Here is a 6,672-nt window from a genome sequence, read left to right as displayed (position 1 = left end):
AATGGTTTCAGTATATTTACAGACATGTGCAGCCATCTCCACAGTCAATATCAGAACATTTTCATCACCTCAGAATGACATTTGATATCCTTTAGCCATAATCCCCTTATCTCCTCCTCCAACCCTAAGCAACCACTAGTCTACTCTTTGTCTCTGCAGAATTGTCTATACTGGACAGTTCATATAAATTGAATCATGTGATACGTAGTCTTTTGTGACTGGCTTCATTTACTTAGCATGTTTTCAAGCTTCGTCTATGTTGTGTTGTGTATTTCATTCTGTTTTATGGCCAAATAATATTCCATTACATAGATATACCACATTTTGCTTATTCATTCATCAGCTGGTGGACATTTAGGTGGTTTATACCTTTTAGTTACTGTGAAGAGTAGTGCTTTGAGCATTTGTATACAAGGTTTTGCATGAACATATGTTTTCTTTCCTCTTGGGTATATACATAGGAGTGGTGCTGTTGGGTGCTATGGTAACTCTATGTTTGGTCATTTGAGGAACTTGCAGAGTGTTTTCCAAAGTGGCTGCATCATTTTACATTCTCACCAGCAAGCAATGCATGTTGTCTACAAGAAACTCACTTAAATATAAAGACACAGATTAAAAGATAATTCCTCCCTCCCATCCCTATGACATTGCTGTCATTCCTTTCACTTACCCGTAGGCTGTAATCAACCAATATACTGCCATTATTTTGAACAAACTTATTATTTAGATCAATTAAGACTAAGGAAAATAAAAAAATTGTATTTTGCCTTCATTTATTCCTTCTCCAACACTCTTCCTTCCCTTATGGAGATCTTGAGTTTCTTTTCTTTTCTAAATTTATTTATTTTTGGCTGCATTGGGTCAACATTGCTGCGCGCCGGCTTTCTCTAGTTGTGGCGAGCTGGGGCTACTCTTTGTTGCGGTGCCCGTGTTTCTCATTGCCGTGGCTTCTCTTGTTGCGGAGCAAGGGCTCTAGGCACGCGGGCTTCAGTAGTTGTGGGTCATGGGCTCTAGAGTGCAGGCTCAGTAGTTGTGGCGCACGGGCTTAGTTGCTCTGTGGCATGTGGGATCTTCCCGGACCAGGGATCGGACCCGTGTCCCCTGCATTGGCAGATGGATCCTTAACCACTGTGCCACCAGGGAAGTCCCGAGATCTTGAGTTTCTGACCTATATCATTTTCCTTCTTTCTGGGAAGATATTTTAACCTTTCTTGCAAGACAGGTCTACTGGCAACAAGTTCCCTCAAATTTTGTTTGAGAGAGCATTTCTCCTTAAACTTTTGAAGGGTCTGGTATCTTTTTTCTGACACGACTCCTGACGCCAAATGTGCAGGTTTTTTCTACACCAATTCTCCAACACCAATTTTATGTTTACATGGCTAGCAGTTTGGCTGAGTTTTTTGTTTGCTGTAGCTGTAGATGTGAGAGGTAAAATTTCCTCCAGTGTCCTTATTTTTGTCTCCTGTGTTATCTTTAGTTTTCTCTAAACACTTCTGCTCAAATAGCATCTGAGCTTTGCAGTTATTTTAGCTGTAACCCCCTGTTATTATACAGGTTGATTGATGTGATGGTAAGATGTGGAGGGAGGGGAGAATTCTATAATCCTGTGATTAGGCGCCAGTCTTTTAGTGAGGCTGTGATTTGAGGCTGTGACTTTTACAAGTGTTCTTAGCTTCTCCTGCCCCCCAGGTGAGACATGAAGGTTAAAGGGGGCCCGTGTTGGATATTTCTTTTCCTCCGTGTCAAAGACTAGAGAGGGGAGGAGTGGAATATTTTCCTTCCCCCAAGTTAAAATAGTTTCTTTTGATGCAAACCCCTTCTTAAAAATAGTTCTTCCCTTAGGCTCTAGTGAAAACGGTTTCTTTGGATGCAAGTCCTATCTTAAAAAGAACAGAATCCTCTGGGTATATTTCAAAATGGTTACATTTCTGCTCCCTCTGTCAGAGGCAGGAAGGATCTATTTTCTGATCGTTACCTGAGGAACTTGGGGGGGTTCCTGGAGATGACTCATGAAAGTGTGGAGGTCCCCCTAAGGCTGAACCCTCAGAGTTTTTAACTCTCAGTCTACTTCACACTGAGTCTCCAGCCATTCATCAATTACAATCTAAGTGTTCCTACCTATACTGGCTCCTCTGGTGAGCTTGCTCCTAGTAACCTCTCAGTATCTTCCATTTTCTCTAGTTTTCAGGGAAGGAGTTTGTCCTGTAACCTAAATTCTCTACAGGAAGTGAGAAGAGTTGTTGATTTCCAACTTGTTCAGATTTTTTTTCTGGTTGTGAAGATGATAGTGACAAATTCTAAGATTTTTCTGTCAGATAAGAAACAAGAAGTCTGCTCAGTTCATTTTACTTCATTCTTTTTTTCTCTCTGTTCTCAGATCGTATCATCTCTAATGATCTATTTTCAAATTCACTCATTCTTCTGCCAACTTAAATCTACTGTTGATCCCCTACAGTGAGCCTTTATTTCAGGTATTGTACTTCTCAACTCCAGAATTCGTTTGGTTCTTTCAAATAATTTTATCTATTGACATTCTCTATTCATGAGCTACTTTCATGAACATAGTTTCCTTTAGCTTTTGAACATATTTATAATAGCTTTTTGGGGAGTTTTTGCCTTAAAAGTTTAACATTTGGGCCTCCTCAAAGGTAGTTTCTATTGCCACTGTTTTTCCTGTACAAGGGATATACTATTCTGTTTCTTTGCATCTCTCATAGTTTTTGAGATACTATATTGTAGGAACTTTGGGTTCTGATACATCCCCTTCAGAGCTTGTGAATTTGCTCTGTTTTATTTTGTTAGTTTTTTAAAGTACCTTGCCTGGACTAATCTTGTGACGTCTATTTTCCTCCACCGTGTATAATCTCTGATGTTACTGCTCAGTTCCCCCATCTCCCACCCCAAGCCGGGCTTCCAAGAAGTCACCCCTGGGCCCAAATTATTGTAATGTTCAGCCAGTGATTGGTCAGAGGTGTCCCTAAGTTCCTTGAGCCAGTAAAGCTTCCACTCTCTGCTAATGGATCTGTGTGTGACTTAGAGAATTCTTTCAAGTCTGGCCTATGTTCAGTTAGTGACTATACCTTTCAAGTGCCTGCTCTGGTTGGTTCTGAGTGTGAAACCTAGATGTGTGCACAGCCTTCCAGACAGGGATAACTGTGATCTTCCAGGGCACTTTTTAAGCTATTTCTCTGGTTCCCTCTGTTAAACTTTCGGGTGGCCTGCTATTTTATTTGTTGCTACTTATTTTATGGAATAGAATTCTAATTGCTTGCCACTAAGATCTCTGTTTTCAACAATGTCTGAAGTCAAGCATTCCTCCACACTGTGTACTAAATAAAGTCAGGTCCCTCTGTGGAGCTCTGGAGCTTCCAGTTCTTCCTCTTGCCTCTCTCCCTGGACAGATGTCTACACTATTGCATTGGAGCTGAGGAAGCTTCTCAGTTTCTCCTCTTGGCATGGAAACTCCTCCCTGCAAGTGGGATTTGGGAGGAGAAATGGAAGCCCGAGGTCTTTTTGATTTACTCCTGCCCGTATGGAACCTCTGTTCTATAAATGGGAGTTGGGAAAATAGCCTGCTGTCCTTTCAGCTTTCGGTCCCCCATCACACCCTGGTGTGGAACATTTGCCCTACAAACATAAAGCCTGGAGGGGGGTGGATCAGGGCCCCAGTATTCTTGGCCTACCTTGTCTTGGGTAGAGCTACTGCATAAGAAAGAGCTAGGCTGGGAACGGAAGCCCAAGTCTTCTCAGTTGGAGCTGACTAAAATTGAGCTCCTGTAACATGGAGCTGGGGTGGGCAGATGAGACACTTTGAAGATATCAGAGTTCAACAAGATCTTTTTTCTAAGTCACTTTATTTCACTGAAAGGTTTATCAGGTTGTTGATTCTCAAAACCTTTTAAATCGTTCTCAACTATTAGAAGTCTAGAAATAATTTTTAAAAAAATTCTGTAGGGGGGGCTTCCCTGGTGGTGCAGTGGTTGAGCGTCCTCCTGCCGATGCAGGGGACACAGGTTCGTGCCCTGGTCCGGGAAGATCCCACATGCCGTGAAGCGGCTGGGCCCGTGAGCCATGGCCGCTGAGCCTGCACGTCTGGAGCCTTGTGCTCCACAACGGGAGAGGCCACAACAGTGAGATGCCCGCGTACTGAAAAAAAAAAAAAAAAAAATTCTGTAGGGGGACTTCCCTGGTGGTGCAGTGGTTAAGAATGCGCCTGCCAATGTAGGGGACATGGGTTCGAGCCCTGATCCGGGAAGATCCCACATGCCGCAGAGCAACTAAGCCCATGTGCCACAACTACTGAGCTTGCACTCTAGAGCCCATGAGCGACAACTACTGAGCCCGCGTGCCACAACTACTGAAGCCCACACGCCTAGAGCCCGTGCTCCGCACCAAGAGAAGCCACCGCAATGAGAAGCCTGCGCACCTCAACGAAGAGTAGCCCCCGCTCGCCACAACTAGAGAAAGCCCACGCGCAGCAACGAAGACCCAATGCAGCCAAAAATAAATAAACTAATTAATTAAAAAAAAAATTCTGTAGGGCCCCAAATTTCTGGACTATTTGCTTTTATTTTGGCTTGTCAATCACTAATTTTTCCAGAGTTTATCTCTTTCTTGTAAAAGCTTGCCAAATGCAGCTAATATCAGTAAGCAAATATTACTAACACTGTTTTCTAATATCTTCTAGAGCTGTTAGCATAGTAGGTGTATGTAGAGGAGACAATTTTACCAATTGTTTTGCCAGTTTGTCATCATCTTTTCAGCCTTTGACATGTTTTCTCACTGCCCAAGTGCTAGGCCAATGTCACATATTTTATTTTCTGTTACACAGGCAATACACTTCTAGGACCAACCGCTAAATCAGTGACTTAATATAGGGGCAATGTAGGGCAGTGGTTCCAGGCTCATATTCTTGCGAGAATGAAACAGAATGATGCATGTGACACCCCCTCCCCCAAGTCCTTTCTATCTCCCTCTATCACAGCCCTGATTACAGTGAATCATTTCCTTGTCTATCTCTCGAATTAGAATTAAAGTTCCAGTTGTACCCTTGAAAAACATAAAAATAGCTAACATCTTATGAATACTGTACATATACCATCTTGTATAATCTTTGCAATAACCCAACAAATTAGGGCATTGTTATCTCTAATTCACAGAAGAGAAAATAAGGCTCAAAGTAGATCTAGAATCTGGCTGCCTGCAGCACGAGAGCTCTTATACCACCTCTGGTATGTTTTTCACATGTGTACATAATTTTCTGTTAAAACTCACTTTAGGAAAAAATGAGGCTGCATTTAAAATTAATAAATAAGGGAGAAGTTGATTTCTAATGCCATGGATGTTTACGTGGAAATTTACAGGGTATCTACCCACCACCATTGAATGGATTTTATTTTTTTAAATGAATAATTCTCTCTGAAAAAAGTCCCTATATTTCTGAACTGTAAAATCCTAATGAAAAGTATTTCTTACTATTCTATCACAGGTGAATTAGGAAATGCCAAATAGATAGAAATGGTGCATAGTACAACAAGCCTCCAATCATATTGTTAGATTGTGTAGTATTTATAGTTTGTATACTCAAACTTATGAAGTAATCCAGTGAAAATGAATAATAGTGTGTATATTAATTTGCTAGGGCTGCCAAAAAAACATGCCACAGACTGGCTGGCTTAAAAGACAGAAATCTATTTTCTCACAGTTATGGAGGTTAGAAGTCCAAGATCAAGGGGCAGGCAGGGTTGGTTTCCTCTGAGGCCACCCTCCTGCTGTCTCGTCACATGGCCTTTCCTCTCTGTATCTGTATCCCTGATATCTTAATCCCTTCTTATAAGGACACCAGTCAGACTGATTAGGGCCCACCTAATGGCCTCATTTTAACTTAATTACTCTTTAAAGGCCCCATCTCCAAATACAGTCACATTACGAGACACTGGGAATTAGGGCTTCAACATATGGATCTGGGGGGACAATAACAGTATATAAAAAGGGGTTGGGCTTCCCTGGTGGCACAGTAGTTGAGTCTGCCTGCTGATGCATGGGACACGGGTTCGTGCCCCGGTCCGGGAAGATCCCACATGCCACAGAGCGGCTGGGCCTGCAAGTCCGGAGCCTGTGCTCTGCAACGGGAGAGGCCACAACAGTGAGAGGCCCGTGTACCGCCAAAAAAAAAAAAAAAAAGGGGGGTAATTTAGTCACCAAAAACAACTATTTAAATTGTAGTGAGTGTTGTAAGAGACCATGGCTACTTTCTTTTGCTCACTCTCATATGATATCTATCTCATATATACTTTATGTAAATAATAATACATTTACATACTCTTATCACTGATCAAGAAGTAGCAGGAGTCTTTTATATATGCCAACAAACAACAGGAAAAAAGTTTATTTTATATTTTAGAATTCTTATTTAGGATGCCCTATGTTTTGTTACAATTCATACTTTGCTAAAAGAAGAAAAAATAGGGAATTTCCTGGTGGTCCAGTGGTTAGGACTCTGCACTTTCACTGCCATGGCCTGGGTTCAGTCTCTGGTTGGGGAACGAAGATCCTGCAAGCTGTGTAGCACAGCCAAAAATAAAAAAAAATTTAAAATAAATAATTTAAAAAAAGGAAAAATAGTATTATTTAATGTGGAAAATAATTGGTAATGGCATTCTACATATATAA

The sequence above is a fragment of the Phocoena phocoena genome, chromosome 3 (genome assembly GCF_963924675.1).
Source record: "Phocoena phocoena chromosome 3, mPhoPho1.1, whole genome shotgun sequence".
NCBI classification, from domain to species: domain Eukaryota; kingdom Metazoa; phylum Chordata; class Mammalia; order Artiodactyla; family Phocoenidae; genus Phocoena; species Phocoena phocoena.
The sequence above is the reverse complement of the archived record's forward strand: the minus strand, read 5'-3'. Positions refer to the sequence as shown.